Source organism: Lutra lutra, chromosome 3 (assembly GCF_902655055.1).
Source record: "Lutra lutra chromosome 3, mLutLut1.2, whole genome shotgun sequence".
Taxonomy (NCBI): Eukaryota; Metazoa; Chordata; class Mammalia; order Carnivora; family Mustelidae; genus Lutra; species Lutra lutra.
In genome coordinates, this window is record NC_062280.1 from 184,369,432 (window position 1) to 184,386,632 (window position 17,201).

At 38.9% G+C, this 17,201-nt stretch overlaps 1 protein-coding gene and 1 pseudogene across 1 annotated transcript in view; both read left to right on the top strand.

The window, feature by feature from the left end:
- The window catches only part of GPC6 (glypican 6), a 1,108,998-nt gene that overhangs the window by 99,039 nt on the left and 992,758 nt on the right, over positions 1–17,201 (top strand). The window lies entirely within an intron of this gene.
- On the top strand, positions 13,395–13,552 carry LOC125096514 (uncharacterized; annotated as a pseudogene).

A 17,201-nucleotide genomic window follows, 5' to 3' on the forward strand; every position in this document is an offset into this window, starting at 1 on the left:
TGTCAGAGCCCCTTCAGCGCTAAGATCTTCTTTCGGATTGAACACGGTAACTTTTAATTTAGGAATGCCAAAACACACGTCTGCCCTTGTTTGCTCAACACCCAGCGTGCTCTCTGGAGCCGTCCCGTCAGTCACAAAGCGGTCACGTCCCGTTCCCGAGACCTCGGATGGCAAAATCCTTCAATGAACAGCCTTGGAGATATGCTGACTCTTAATTCATTTTCTCCCCGAAGTAATCTACCTGCTGTTAAGTCATGGAGTTTGTTTAGTTTGAGTTTCAGTGTATTGTATTAGATATGAATGTAGCAAAGAGACTAAGGTTCAAGTTAAAAATAATAATTCCTTTTTTTAAGATTTTATTTATTTATTTGAGAGATTGAGAGAATGAGCTGGGGGGAGGGAGACAGAGAAGCAGACCGCCCCCAGTTGAGCAGAGAGCCCAATGTGGGGCTTGATCCCAGGACCCAGAGATCATGACCTGAGCTGAAGGCAGACACTTAACCAACTGAGCCACCCATGTCCCTAAAAATGATAATTCTATGAAAGTTTTTAAGGAGATGCTCATATGTGAATCAGGGTCCAAGTTTATTGAGCTGCTTAATACTAGTTTATCCATAGGGGCACCTGGGTGGCTCAGTCAGTTAAGCATCTACCTTTGCTTCAGGTCATGATCCCCGGGTCCTGGGATTGAGCCTCAGGTTGGGCTCCCTGCTCAGCAGGGAGTCGGCTTCCTCCTCTCCCTCTGCCCCTCTCCCTAGCTGGTTCTCTCGCTTTTCAGATAAATAAATAAAATATTTTAAAAATACTAGTTTACCAGTAGCATTAATTAAACACACGTATTGTGCTTATTCTGTCCCAGGTACTGTTCTGAATAATTAACTTGTACCTATTTATTTAATCTTCAAAAGAAACCTCTTTATTCAGTGTTGTTATCCTCATTTTGCAGAATACGAAAAACTAGGGTATGGGGGATTAAACAATCTGAGGCCATAGATAGGATATGGTAGAACCTTTGGTTAAGTTTGTGCACGTCACCAAAATTAAGACCTCCGTATCCACTGAAATAAAACACACACACTTGGCATTGAAAAGGAGCACACATATTGAATGTCTACTGGTCTGGTGGAGATTTTTTTTTTTTTAACAGTTAACCAAGGTAACAGATTTCTTCTGTTACCTATAGTTTAGTATTACAGAGTTTAGATGACCCTGATCGTGATTTCTAAGGCTGAAAATGGAGAACAGTTGAAGAAGAAAGAGTAGACACTTCTGGATTCCATTTTTCTTCTCTTTCTCATGGCTCTTTCTTCTTCCAAAGACTACTGCAGTCTGCAACCTCAGATGGTGTTAAATTCACAATAGAATTGGATTTCAGTTGTTACCCTTAATAACTGTGGAGCATCCCTTTGCTATGGACTCGCTAAAGCTTCTTTTTGTTTCTGCTCAGGTAAACACTGATGTTCGATAATAATATGGGGAAACTATGGATTTTAAGAATTGAGATTCATGTTTCTTTTCCTTTTTTTTATTCTATAAATATAAATCAGTAAGTAGCAAAAAGAGCACTTCTAGCTGTGGAGTTATTATCCCCAGTGAGTCAAATATGGGCATTATAATTCATGGTAGCTGCTGACTGAATGGATCTAGAGGAAGAATGAAAAGGTAGATTTTAAAGATGAATATACAACAGTCATAATTTTCTCAATAATATATATTTGAAATGGAAATCCACGACAGGAAGCCAGACTAGGAAACCAGGAAGTTTGGATTTTGCTATCCCTCATAATCAATTGCCCAACTTCCTTTTGTGATTAGTGCCTTTGCCAAAGCTTCTTACATGTGTGTCTGGCATGTTTCCAGTAGACTTTTTGAATTGCACTTTGGTTTTCAGGCAGTGATTTCTGCCCTAGCTGAATTTTAGAATATGAAGGTCATTCATCTATATCCTGGAAGGATGATTTACGTATTTATGTTCTAGAAAGTAGGCTGAAAAGAAAAATTTGCTACTTTATTAATTAGAGCCCTTTCACATTTTGTATTCTCAAGCTTAATCATTTGCTTGTTTGAACTAAAGTCATCTTCCTTAATCACCATCATTAGTGGCTGTCCATGAATGATTATCTCTCTGAATTTTATAAGCATGTTAGAATTTAATGCATTTTACATTCCCCATTAGGGATTAGACATCATTCCATATTTTACTATCTCCATATATTCTTTTTAAAGCATGAGATTAACTATAGTAATGCTCACCTTGGTGGTAGAGGGGAAGCCTCCTCTCCTCATTGGGTAGAGGGTTCTAGCCTTGGTACCATTTTATAGTTTAAGCTACTCAGGGCTTTTCAAATAAGTTTACTTCTTCAAAGATGAGAACCACCACTCTAGTGTTGAACTTTCCCAGGGATGAACAGTTCATTCACTGTCTTTTGGAAACAGCCTGTTACATTTGGGCATCATTAGAAATTCTTCCTTATATTCAGCAGTGTTCATGGCATTCACTGGGTCCCAGTTCTTATCTTTAAGATGAAACAAAGCAGATCTATTCCTTTTCTACCTGATGGTCTTCTGCATATCTAAAGCCATCTTAATATCCCTATGATTCTCCTGCATGTTGGGACATACCAACAATCCCCATATTCCCTATTTTGGAAATGTCTCATGATGGTGGTTCTCCCTCTGTCCCTTGTGCACGTGAAGATGGACACCAGGTTCTAGAAAGAAGCACCATCATCATGCACACATATAGCACTTTCTGCTTACTGTATGGGTTTATGTATTGTCTCGTTTCATCCTCCCAGTGAAACTGGCAGACACAGGTCTCTCTCTCCTTTTATACTCATTTTTGTCTGAATGGACCCACAGCTCTAGGCAGGCAAGATCTGGCACTGGTGTTTATTGAATCCCGACTCTGTGCACAGTGCTTTTATACCATAGTGATTCCTAAATGTGGTGTGAATGAGCCCCACTCCTCACCCTGGCATTGGTACCGGGAAGTGGCGTAAGTTTCAGAAGCTGAGAGAGTGGTCAGTTTTGCACAGGGCTTTAGAAAAAACTTTGCAAGTTGTTTATTTGCATTGTTTTTGCATTTGAGGATCTTCTAGTTTTTCCTGGGCTTAAAACGATTATCAGATTGTTCTGTGCACTCAAAGCAATAATGTTTTAGTCCAATATAGGCTCGTATAGAAAGAAAAAACAAAACAAAAATAAAACCGCTCTCCTTTTCTCAATTTATGAAGTTAGGAGTTTAGAATTTGCTTGTGAAAAGAGTATTAATCCAAAAGAAGAAATAGAGTAAAATGTCTGTTGGAAACTAAAATTAGATACTTCAGTGAAAATGTTTATGGGGAAAATGCGATGAGTAGTTTAGTTAATAACAATCCGTTCAAAAGCAGATATTTGGGGCGCCTGGGTGGCTCAGTGGGTTAAGCCGCTGCCTTCGGCTCAGGTCATGATCTCAGGGTCCTGGGATCGAGTCCCGCGTCGGGCTCTCTGCTCAGCAGGGAGCCTGCTTCCCTCTCTCTCTCTCTCTCTGCCTGCCTCTCCGTCTACTTGTGATCTCTCTCTGTCAAATAAATAAATAAAATCTTAAAAAAAAAGCAGATATTTAATTGTCATATGTGTTGAGCATTTTCAAGGCTCTTGAGATGTAATATCATGGGCAAAGTCCCTACTTTTATACATCTTATATTTTACTTGAGGATGACAGGCAACTTACGATTAAGCCAATAAGACAAGGTAATTTTTGATAAGTAAAAGAAATCTAGAAAGCATTGTACTTAAGAACAACAGTGAGGAGGTGGCCTGGTGAACAGAGACCTGAGGGACGAGAGGGAGGCCACACTGCCAAGTGCTCATCATGTCCGCCGAGGGGAGGAATGCAAAGATCCTGACATGGGCGAGAGCTCGGTGCCCTAAAGGAATCATCACAAGTAGAAGGGCAGCTTGAGTACTTGGGATGAGGTGGGACGTGTACAGTCCTCCTTACGAGGTCCTTATGGGCCATGGTGAGAAGTCTAGCAGATTTGAAAGTCAGTCCATCAAAGTGGTTGGACTGTGGATTCTAGGGATGCAGGAGACGCGGGGAGGACAGGAGGGAGTTACAAGTAAGCTAGAAGAGACATGATGGTGTCTCTGATGGGTGGAGGCCAGGGGTCATGAAGAGAAGTGGGTGCATTTGAGACAGGTGTTGGAAGCATACTGGTCCTTCCAGGTAGGGTTGGATAGGGGATGATCAAAGTAGGGGAAGAAATATCATGGCACTTACATCTATAATGGCAGGATGTTACAGAAGAACTCCAGGAAACCCTGTTCTTGCAATTATCAGCATGATTATTTTATACAAATGGACATGGGATTCATTAAGTGATGTTCCCACTTTGAGGCACAATGGTGCAGGCAGGTGAAAGCATGTGCTGAACATCTTTTTTTTTTTTTTAATTCGTTTGAGAGGGCACAAGCAGGGGGAGAAGCAGTGGGAGAGGGAGAAGCAGGCTTCCCGCTGAGCAGGGAGCCCGGTGCGGGACTTGATCGCAGAACCCTGGGATCATGACCCAAACCCAAGGCAGATGCTTAACCGACTGAGCCACCCAGGAGCCCATGCTGAATGTCTTAACGAGGTCCTCTCACTTTCCTATCCTAAATCTTAGTAGCCTGCTCCTATGGCTGTGTGAAGGAATAATGCAAAATAATGTAGTCAGTCAGTGATACACTTTGTGGAGTCTTTTTCTTTCCCAGGTCTCCTTAACTTCACCTAATGCGTTAAGAATATAAACATATCTGATATTTGTTGTACCTTAGTTCCATGAAATAATGACAAGTCTTCTCCACCCCTGGCCAGCGTTGAACCTGCACATGTGTAAATTTGCTTAGCTTTCCAAAACAGTGCAAGGTTTTAACAAAGATAAGACAGTTCATTTACATAACCCGGAATAATTTGGCTGGCAGACTCAAGGAGATACAGCGTGTGGACCGAGTTTAACACATTCATTTAGATTGGCGGACTCCCTTGCGTTTCCTGTGCTAGCAGAAGGTCCCATCTGTTCAGCTCCTGGCCAGAGACCATTGTGCCTGTGAGCATTGAAATTTCTTATTGCAGACGTACCGTGCTTCATAATTGGCTTAGGGTGCCCCAGACACTCACCAGGAACATTGTTAATTAGTACCAACGTAAGTGCAATTATTCTAGAACTAGGATACCTGCCTGTTACTAATGTACTCAGGTGACCGCCAGAGCCAACACATTTCTTTCCTGCACTTTCCCCCTTTGGCATCATGGCGATTTTATAACTCAGAGACGCCCGCTCCACCGCCCTCAAACCGTGAAGCTCAGCGCCCAGATCCTCGGAAGGATTTCCCAGGACCTCCCATAGAATGATCATCCCTTAATCTCCAGAAAGATCTCTCCGTGCCAGCTGAACTAAACCACTTGGCATTTCCTCCACAAACCCTTTGTTTCCACACTTTGCATCTTTGCTCCTTAAGTTCTCTCCGTTTGAAAGCGCTTTTTCACCTCCCTTAATCCCGGCCTGTCACAAATTATACTCATTTCAGATGCCTGCCCAATGCTCCGTCCTTTGATCTCCCAATAATTTGTTTGTTCCTCTCTTTTGATATTTTACCTCTTATCTCTCATCCTAGTTCAACATCTTAAGGCTTTTATTGCCCCTTCCTTGCATGCTCTTCCCATTTTTACGTTAGTGCCAGGAGAGTGCCTCACGCGGAGGATGTTGTCAATTAGGATTGGATGACTTCAGTCGAATTCGTAGTATGTAACCATGGTCTAACGATAAACCACAAAACCCGAAATCTTCTCGAGGCAAAGTTCTGACATAGCCCAGCCAGAGGCATGCATGCCTTTCTAGTTCCCACTCCCTGCCCTGGAAGGGATCAGGCTGCCATCAAGGCCATTCTAACCTTTAATCTTTGTTGTTCTTTTAAAGTCAGCTCGGCCTGACCTCTTTGTTTTCTGACTGGGAAATAAATGCGAAGAGGGAATGTCCTGCTGGGTGGACCAGCTTGGGGAGATGCCAGTCCTCCTCCCATCTGCCCTTAGAGAGCCTGATGGACTTGTTACATCCCGGGGCAGGCTTTCTTCTGGATGATATTGTTTCCCTTTAAATTCTCCAAAACCTGTCAGGTGTTTTCTTCCTTATCTCCCTGAGGACAGCCAGTTAATCTAAGATTAGCCTGACAGCCCCTATTTTCCAGGTCTCTGGTTTCATCAATAAAGTAGGTTACATCTTTTTTGAGCTCCATTACCTCCTCCATAACCTCGCTCTCTTGATCCATATTGTGGTTTATTCCTTATACCGCCTGCCCCGTCCATTTCTGGCTGTGTTCCCACTTCCTATCCCCACTCTTGAATGGGACCATTTAATTCAGTAATTGCGGGGACTATAAAAGCCTGACACTCCCTGAGCCTTTTGTGTGGTGTTTTCACCTCATTGCTCTTCTGGTCTCCACGCTGCCTTTGAGCTGAATAATCCGAGTGACCAGCAGCGTCCCTCGGAATTACTAATGAATCGCCAGCTCTACTTTCTAAGAGTTAATGATGAACAGATTCCTTCATTTATCATATAAAGACAATCTTCTAGGAGTTTGGGAAAAGTTGTAAAGACCCTGACTTCTTTAATACCGGTGGTAATATCTTTAAAGTCGAGCCTTCACACCCTAGTGGGGAATGCACAAGCTATCCCATTGTATTTATTTTGCTATCATGCCTTTTTTTTTTTTTCTATTTTTAAATATACATGCTCTGTGAGCATCGTAGGACATGAACCTTAATGATACAAAGGCATGTGTTGATGTTACGGGCTCAGGACGATTTCCCTGATTGGGGGGGGAGGTGGGATCCAAATGTTTGGGACCCTTGGCTTTCAGAGCCACTTGGACTTCCTGCTCCTTGTCTTCCCCCTTGTCTAGCTGCAAGTCCTTGGATCAGCTTACTTAGTCTCTTTGGGTCTTCTTGGACTCACCTACCATTTGAAAACAAAAGCATTGCAACAGAAAGCTGATGCAGGGGATGCCAGGGTGGCTCCGTTGGTTAAGCGACTGCCTTCAGCTCAGGTCATGATCCTGGAGTTCCGGGATCAAGTCCCGCATCGGGCTCCTAGCTCCATGGGGAGTCTGCTTCCCCCTCTGACCTTCTCCTCGCTCATGCTCTCTCTCACTGTCTCTCTCTCTCAAATAAATAAATTTTTTTTTTTTTTAAAGTTGATTGCATAGGTTGCTGAGAGGTTTCAGTGGGGGTAATGCATGCGAAGAAGTTAGCAAGCGCCCAGAGCAGAGTGTGTTTTGGTCATGCGCAGTTTTGATTGATGTTACCGTTGTGGATGTGGGCTGCCCGTCTGTTGTAAGGCTCGACGGTTCTAAGCTTTTCACCACTTAACATCTTAAGATGCACAGGAACTGAGCCTACTCTCCATGTCGAATAACAGTAAAAAAAGAGCATCTCATGCCGAACACGTTAAAAAATGTGAATGAATGAATAAAAATTAGAATTTTAAAAACTACACGCAATTTCCTGCCTGTACATTAATAATATAAATAGGTTTTGTAATATCTTTGAGTCACTTCTGTAAGAGAGGGAACAAAGTAACTCGCTAGAGCTTTAAAAAAACACTGAATCCGTAATCGGTGCTGTAGGGTCATTTTGTTGGTACCATTAGCTTCTGATGGGTCTTCTTTGGTGTTTTAGAAATTAAACTCTTTTAGATAAAGTTGATCACAAGCCTGCCTTTTATCGAACGTTGCCACAGCAGGTATGGTTTTGAAGTGATGCTTTGGCACGAGATGCCTTAAAGAATAACAAGCTTACTATGCACTTATCTGGTATGTTTGCTGAGATCTGAGGCTGTAAGAGAATTCTTCAGTGAGGTAAAGAAAAGTTCACCCTAGTTTGCAAGACTGGTTCATGTGGAATTTATAAGAATGGACTGACCAGCATGCCCTTTTAAAATTCCTTGGTTAATCTCTTTATTGAAAGCTGCTGGGCTAGTTGATTAAGAAAGCCTTACGGGATGACTGCTTTTAGTGTCCTACAAATGAAGGCGGATTGTTGCTTAGTAAATCACCAGAGATCAAAGTGTTCTGTGGTCAGAGTACTGCCCTTATTATTATTACTTCTTATTGTTTCATTTTAGAAGGAAGGTGAAGGGTTGAAGAAGGAAACAGGCAGAATTTGACATTGATGATGTTTATTTACTTTCCTGCACCTCTTTATGCATCTAATATGAGCGATAATCCTCATCTAATATGAGGAGTGCGACAAAACACAAATGGGTAAATGTAAAGCTCTATTCGTTTAAGAATTGGTTCCTACGTATAATTGCCCGGGGCCTTCCTAGCCAGGAAGAAATCAGTAGGCACGTAGAGGAGGCGTCAGGGGCTTCCCAGGGAAGCCGAAGAGCATCCCTGTTGGCTTGTCCGTGGTATGAAACCCCCACTTCCGTAGTCCCCTCCCCATGAAATGTACACGAGAGCGTTCGGCGTTAGCCTGCCCACTGATCGGAGGGGTGCTAAAGGTGGATATTTTTGCTTCTTATGCTTCCTTGAAGGGTACAGCATGTAATTTGTTCCCCTTGATTGTCCAGTGCCTAAAGCACTGTACGGATAGGTTTGGGCGGATTAAGTGAATATGGGAGCATGTATGTTTTGTTGACTAGGGGGGCCCTGAGGGAAGAAGTGAGAAAAAGGGCTAAAAGAGTGGACTGAAAATGGAAATTGAATCTACCATAAGAATTCCACATGGGTTTCAGTTCCATAGTGTGATTTTACTTCTGAAAAGTTTGGGCATTTCTGTATTGCACTTTGTTTCTGGATAGCGTGTAGCATTAAGTAGGTATATTTAGTGGTGTAATAAATGCAGGTTTGGGAAAGACTCATGTTTTCCATGTGTATTTTTGTACCTTCTAGGACCACTCTAAAAAACCCATTTATTTATCAATCTATCACTTTTTATTTTATTATTTTATTTTATTTTATATTATTTTAAATTCCAATATTGTTAACATAGTGTTATGTTAGTTTCACGTGTATAATATAGTGATTCACCACTTCCATACATCACCCCGTGCTCATTACAAGGGCACTCCTTAATCCCCATCACCTATTTAACCCATTCTCCCCACCCAGCTCTCCTCTGGTAAGCATCAGTTTCCTCTCTATAGCTAAGAGTCTGTTTTGTGGTTTGTCTCTCTCTCTTTTTTCTTTGATTATTTGTTTTGTTTCTTAAGTTCCACAATGAGTGAGATCAGTTGGTATTTGTCTTTCTCTGACTTACTTCACTTAGCATTATTCTCTCTAGCTCCATTCATGTCATCGTACATGGCAAGATTTCATTCTCTTTGATGGCTGAGTAATATTCCATTGTGTGTACGTGTGTGTATAGTGTATGTGTGTGTGTGTGTGGCTATATATTTTTTTTCACAAATATATCGATAATGGATAAAGAAATATATATATATATTTATCAATTGACACTTGGGCTGCTTCCATAATTTGGTTGTCGTAGAAAATGTTGCTATAAACACAGGGGTGCATGTATCACTTTGAATTAGTGTTTTTGTATTTTGGGGATACAAAACCCATTTTATAGTACTCATTTCTCATCCACTAAGTAATGATCTATTTCAGATACTAAATCAACAAATACTTACTGAATATCTCCTTCAAGGTTACAATGAAAACCAGTGTTAAACTTAGAAAGTGAATCTTCAAGTCTGGGTCCCATTCTAATGCTTTAGCTAGAGATCTGCAGTTTGCCTCATGGAATGGGAATAAGACGATAAGACCATTACTGATCATTGATTCCAGCAGGGCTGGCCAGTACCATCGGTCTATTCTGTACCCTCGTTATATCGTCACCATTTTTAACACCATCAATTTATCTATTTGGTTGACTCGTCATTGATTCATGGTAGGTTAAAGCCAACTTAATATCCTAATTTTTCCACTGGTGATAAGTACAGTGACTAAAAAGTGTTAAAATGGCATAGTTAGCAAATGTTACCCACCTGGTGATGCTCTGTTTTGAACAGAAGAGGATTTACAGAAGCATCAAATAAAAGAGAGAAGAGTCCACATCAAGTTTTTTATGAAAATATGTGTGAACAAATTAGTTTACTACCCAACTAATTTAGGAAATGGCCATATATTGCATTCAACAAAATAACTGGCCTATGTTTACACTAATGCTGACACAGCTGGGCCCGGAAGAAATAATTTCGTCGTGCTTGACCATCTTCCGGTTCTGTGGTGAGATATTGTTTAAGTTCAGAGGTCTTCCTGATGTTTCAAGATATTACAGGTGCATTAGCAAAGACTTTTTAATATGAATGCATATTCTCACCATAAATCATCTGGGAAGGAAGGGATTTTAGCACTTCTTTGCTGTTACAGTAAGTAAAAAAATGTTTTGAGTCGTTTTTGTCATTGAGAGGGATGAGGGACAATGCTTAGTGAATATAGGGGTCCCTAATGTGGAGTCTGGTGCTCCTCCATACCAATATCCATCTGAATAAAAGTGCTAGATTAGAGGTTTCCTTTCTTCTTCTTCTTCTCCTTCTCCTTCTCCTCCTCCTTCTCTTTTTCTTCCTCCTATTCCTCCTCCTCCTTCTCCTCCTCTTCCTTTTCCTTCTTCTCCTTCTCTTTTTCTTTAAATGATGCATTTGCATTCTGTACTGCAGCCTGGAACCTTTGATCTTTATTCCTCAATTCTATGATCCTAAATCAAGCCCCCTGTTGCACTTCAGGCTCACTCCAGACGAGAGATGATGAGATGAAATTTGTAAATGCTTTGAGGGACTGAGGCCTGCCGGAAACTTCCCTGGGAGGACAGTGGAGCAGCCTTTTGAGTGCTTTTATGAAACACAAGCCATACTGAGATCACCAGGCAAAACAACCAAGGTCCCAGGAAGAAACTAGTGTGGGGGAATGGCAAGGTCTCTCTGCAGGATGGGCGGTGCCCTTGCCAAGTAAAGTTCTGAGATGCTCCACGGTTGTAAAATCCTTTGATGGGTCCAGTCTAGTCTTTGCATAACTTTTTTGACCATAGAACTGCTTTTTTTCTTTCATTCTACTTTACTTAATATGCAATAATTTGGAGAACTTTCTTCTATGAATCATCCAAAAAAGAAATTGGATGATGGGCCTGAGACAGTGAACCAAGAGTTCCGGTGGTGTGTCCTTCAGGTTGTACATACTGATTGGCCACTATGAGCAGCTGGTGCTTTTTCTAGTGGCAAATAGATACAATATCTCAACACTGTTAGGGACAGACTATTATAAAATAAAGAAAGTAAAGGTTTAGAAAGAAAAAAAATTCTGACTGTTTTGTCAAATAAATGGTGATTTTTTTTTTTTTTTTTTTTTTTTTTGGCAATAGATGAAAGCCCATTATAATTAAGTACTAGTTATAGGCTTCATTTTCAGCACCTCATCTTTTATTTATCCTTCCTGGGCCTTCTGTCATCTTACTTGCTTTATGGGTTTATTTGTAAATATTTTGTTCACAGATGTAGAGTATGAGGTTAACTATGACCCAGTCTCTGATTTAAGTGTCAGACACTCCAAATTAGTAGCATTCATATGATTAGATGCATTTTGCCCTGTGGAACCCAGAAACACTTTCAGAAACAGAAACTGCTCCTTCCATTAGTGATCAAAACATTTTAGAAAATATTTTGTCTTTTAGCAATAGTTCTGATAGACTACAAAAAAACAAAAAGTTAACCAGATCTTGGTTGGAGAAAGCGTTCTGTCACACTGACTCTATTTTCCTCCAGCAGTAAAGAGAGCACATACAAATTTAATGAATAGAAGTTGGAATCACATTTCCTCTTAGTTTGGTCTTTTATTCTCTCCCTTAGGCTTAATATAAATGAGTAGAGTCACAAACACACAGGGGATATTTTTTTCCTCTGTAAAGAACATGTAGGTCGCTAATGTCACAGTTTTGTGTCTGAAATAACACGCTGCTTGAATATGCTTCTGGGGAGTAAGCATCCCACATTAGCCTCAATTTTGCAGTCACAGTTTTTGGTGGGATGATGTGCTGAGAGGTGACGTTACTTTTGCTCAGTATGTTATATTCTTGACACCAACATAAATTGGGTCTTTATTAGTTCAGAAGAGAAATGAACAAGGTCCTACTTGACATGTATTGATAATTGCTGTCAACTTAGGAGCTGATTTAACAAGTTCTTTGAGTCTTTTGCCAAAATTTAGGGACTATGTTGTTGATCTACTTTGTAGTCTTCCAGAACATATCAGAATATTTCCCCCCTGAAGTCACTGAATTGTGCGGTTGACAAATATGATAGAAAGGAGATTTTCAAGAATCCAGTCTGTTTTAAATACTAATTAGTTTCAAAAAAATTGACTTGGCTTTGTTCACAAACTCTAAAGATTTTATTTATTTATTTGACAGAGATCACAAGTAGACAGAGAGGCAGGCAGAGAAAGAGAGGGAAGCAGGCTTCCTGCTGAGCAGAGAGCCCGATGCGGGACTCGATCCCAGGACCCCGAGATCATGACCTGAGCCGAAGGCAGCGGCCCAACCCACTGAGCCACCCAGGCGCCCCTGTTCACAAACTCTAAAGAGCCTTACTCATTAAATGGATTGGTTCTTTCTCTGTAGGCTAGGTGAAATGTTGAATATAAAAATGTGTAATGCCCTAGAAAAAATATCCAAGGTTATTATTTTAATATAAATTCTGTGTGTGACTAATTTGACAGATTATTTGTACTAACCCATCTGGTCTGGAGATATTCCAAAGTTTAAAACTTTCAAGGGAACATGTTTAGAAAGTTTCAGTTATGTATTTTGCTTTATACCAATCTTCTAAGAAGACTTACATTAGTACTAAAAGATGCTTCTTCACTTTTGCAGAAAAGTCCGTATTTTAAATTGACTGAGTTTTCTACCTCATCTTAGTATTAATGTTCTTTATATTAGAACCAGTTTTAATTTTTCCTCCTTTATACTAATATGTTGCAAATTTTTTTGTGCCAAAGATGACTTGAACTCAATATAAATGAATCTCTCTGTATATAAATTAAATATATATACATGCATATTTATAAAAATAAACACAAAATATAAAATTCTATGCAAAATAAATATTAGTGAACCAAATTCAACAGCCATTAGGTAAGTATGTAATTAATGTCAAATATTGGGTTAAAATGCTGATATAAAAATGTTAATTTACTCTATTGAAATTTTGTGGGTAAGAGTCTTTGAGTTTTTCTCTCTTAATTTTACCAACAAATGAAATATGAAATAGTGTTTATTCTAATTGACCATTTTACAGATGAGGAAATTAAGCTGAATTCAGTGACTTAGAACATAGGACTATGGCATACTTGACCATTTTTTATTTTAAAAGAAAATAAGCTTTGTGCAGTGGTAGTATTGTAGCCAATGAGGTTTATCCAAGGCGCGATTATTGCTAATTGAAAATAAACCCTCTACTGTCTTAATCATTAAGGTGCAACTTAATATTTTTGGTTAAAGTTTCTAACACACATTCATCATTGCATATAGTGATTTTCTTGGATATAAAATTGCAAAGGACTGACCTACAATGCTTTGGAGCTCTCAAAGTGGTTCTGGAACTTTAGGGCCCAAAATTTTATTCCGATGCATTCCTCTATGCTAATCGTAATCTATACTAATCATACCTGCTTTGTAGAATATTTTGTGTAAAGACCCAGAGAACCTCTGTTAGAGTGAAGTGTGTTTATATGTTTGCGCTTTAAGCCTTGTGAGAAAGGCTGAAACAAATATTAAGAAGACATTAACTCGTCTTCATGGCCTTGTCTATCACAGTGACTTTGAATAAACCCGTTAGGTGAGAAGTGCCCCATTGATTTGTGAGCTGTATTTCACATATTCTCTTTATTGCTTTTCAGATGAAGATACAAAATCATGCACATACATTCATTTACAGGCACACATTCACAGAAGCAGAAATAGCATGTAAATGAAGTCTGGAATGTAGCTAGATCCTAGGAATTTGGGTCAGAAGCTTCTTTGTTATAAAGTAAAATATATCAATAATAAACATTGCCTTTATGAAATATTTGGAAGAAGCAGAATTGGTTATAGAAAATAGAAAGACATTTCTTATAATTGAACAATGTCATTATACCTATAAAAAAAAATTCAAATGCAACAATGTTAAACTAGTCTGAAAAATAGCAAGTGGCATTCCCAACAGGCAGAATATCAATTCTATCCTGATCATGATACTGGTTGCAGTTGAACAAACTAATATATTTTAATCTTGGTAATTAATATCTCAGGCATTTTGATATAAAATAAAAATATAAAGTGACTCCTATTATAAAAATGATTATAATACAATATTTTGAAACATTTTGCTATCTTATAAAGTGGATGATTACTATAAAAAGTGATTATTTTAAGATGAAAATCTTAGACATGTTTTAGTAGTCAAAAATGGTCATTATCTACATTTCCCTTTCTTTCACAAACACTGTGACACACATTGTATACATTCAGATGAAAATAATTTCCCATTTCCTACTTCTCAATTATTTGACTAAAAAAATATTCATTTTAAATAGAAGCTGTGGAATTATAGATTCATCAGAGTTTTGCAGATAAAGAAACTGACATTTGTAGTATTACAAGGATTACGTTAGTTGTCCATGACAACTCTGTAGGTTTTCCAACCTTAGGAAATATCAGACCACATACTTACTTACCTCTTTGTCAACCAGTTACCAAGTGTGCCTCAAATAATTATTGTGAATATTCTTGATTTACACTTGCCAAATTCTTTTTTAAGAACATTAATTGTATGTGTATAGGTATGTATATACACACACGTGCGCGTGTGTGCACACACACACGTGCGTGTGTGTGTATATATACACACATACTATATACATATACAAATATATGTATATACATATATATACACATATACATAATGAGAGTATATACACATACACACACTATATATATATGTGTGTGTGTGTGTATATATATATATATATATATATATACTTTTTTTTTTTTTAAAGATTTTATTTATTTATTTGACAGAGAGATCACAAGCAGGCAGAGAGGCAGGCAGAGAGAGAGGAGGAAGCAGGCTCCCTGCTGAGCAGAGAGCCCGATTCGGGGCTCGATCCCAGGACTCTGAGATCATGACCTGAGCCGAAGGCAGCGGCTTAACCCACTGAGCCACCCAGGCGCCCCTATATATATACTTTCTATGCCCAGATTAAGACTAGATAGATTTAATATATGATTTTTTTTTCTATATTACTTTGTAACACTTTAAAAACACAGGTCTCTGAGCCGACTATAGTTCATAGTGATAGATACCATTTATACTTCAAAAACTTATTCTTGTTTGTTTCTCAGAGTTTAAGATAGAATTACTGTATGACTCAGAAATTCCTCTCCTCAGTACATGCCCAAAATAACTGACAATAGGCACCAAACTCAAACATGTACTTGCATGTTCATACCAGTACATTTCACAATAGTGAAAAGGTGGAAACAGCCCAAAAGACCATTAGTGGATGAATGGATAAATCAATTGTAGTATATCCATTCAGTGGAATATTATTTGGCCATAAAAAATGAAGTACTAGGCGCCCAGGTGGCTCAGTGGGTTAAAGCCTCTGCCTTCGGCTCAGGTCATGATCCCAGGGTCCTGGGATCAAGCCCCGCATCGGAGTTTCTGCTCAGCAGGGAGCCTGTTTCCCCCTCTCTCTCTGCCTGCCTCTCTGCCTACTTGTGATCTCTCCCTCTGTCAAATAAATTAAAAAAAATCTTAATACAAAAAGGAAGTACTGACATACTAAAATGTAAAGTATGAATTGATAAACCTTGTAAACACTGTGCTAGGTGAGAGTAGCCAAATGCAAAAGGTTATATTATCAGTGCATTCATTTGAAACCTCTAGAATAAGTAAATCCATAGAGACAGAAAGCGGATTGCTGGTAGCCGAGATTGGGGGGCGGGGTTGCTGAGCAGTAATTGCTTAATGAGCATATGATTTTCTTTTAAGGTGATAAAATATTTTGAAACCAGATAGAGTGGTGCTTGCACAGCATCATGAATATGCTAAATGCCCCTGAATCATTCACTTTAAAATGTTTAATTTCATGTTATATGAATTTCACCTCAAATTATTTTTAAAAAGAATGGGTGTACCAGTGTTCTAATAAAATTCAATTTACAAAGTGCTTATTGTTTTTGAAATTGAGCATTATGCATTTCGAGAATTAATGTTAATGCATCATTGGGGATTACGTAAGGTTATTTAGATTATAGTAATTTACTACTTCTTAAAGGAAGAATCTAACATTTCAAACAATTGAGATATTAGCTTAGTGAATTCTGGCAAATTACATTTTATAACTTTTTAGTCTGAATTGAATTTGCTGAATTTGAAGCCTCCATGGGAAGTTTCACAATTTACGCACATTATCTGCATATGTTTGTTTGCTCTTGCACATAGTAACGCTTGGCTGGTTGAGCCAAGTTCTTTACATGCATTATCCAATTTATTCCTGAAAACAGCTTTATGAAGTAGTGCTATTTTACCTATCTAATAGCTGAGGAAGCCAAGTTCGTATTTGACTGATCTGGGATGGATCCCAAAGCTTGTTCTATAACCACTAAACCAGCTTTTTTTTTTTTTTTTTCTTTCTTTCCCTCTAATGAGATACATCCCAGAAAAATGAGTTAGTCTCAGTGGACTCACACTCCCTAACTCCAGCCCCAACAGAGAAGCAGAGTGAAAAATTAATTATTTCTTTAGGAGGAAAAAGTGTTACTGGATTTGCTGAGTCATGTTGAAATTCATTCAGTGGCATATTCTAGAGTGTGTTAAAGTCTCATTATATAATGAAAGCATTAAATATACAAGGGACATTGACAAAAATGATAGACTGTAGTATGTGCCTCTGAATCTCTTTTTAAATTAATCAGTTTATATCATACTTAAAAGTATATTCATTTATTCAGTAAATATCTATAGAGCTCCTATCATGCTAAATAACAGGAAGTCTCTGTCTTCAATAAGTTGTCATGTTTGAGGCTATTCGTTTGTAATGAATGTTGCAGAGACAACAAGGTATAACAAGTAAGATCTGGAAAGTGTATGTGTGTATACCTATGTGTGCTGCACGGGAGACTTTATATGGGATGGTCA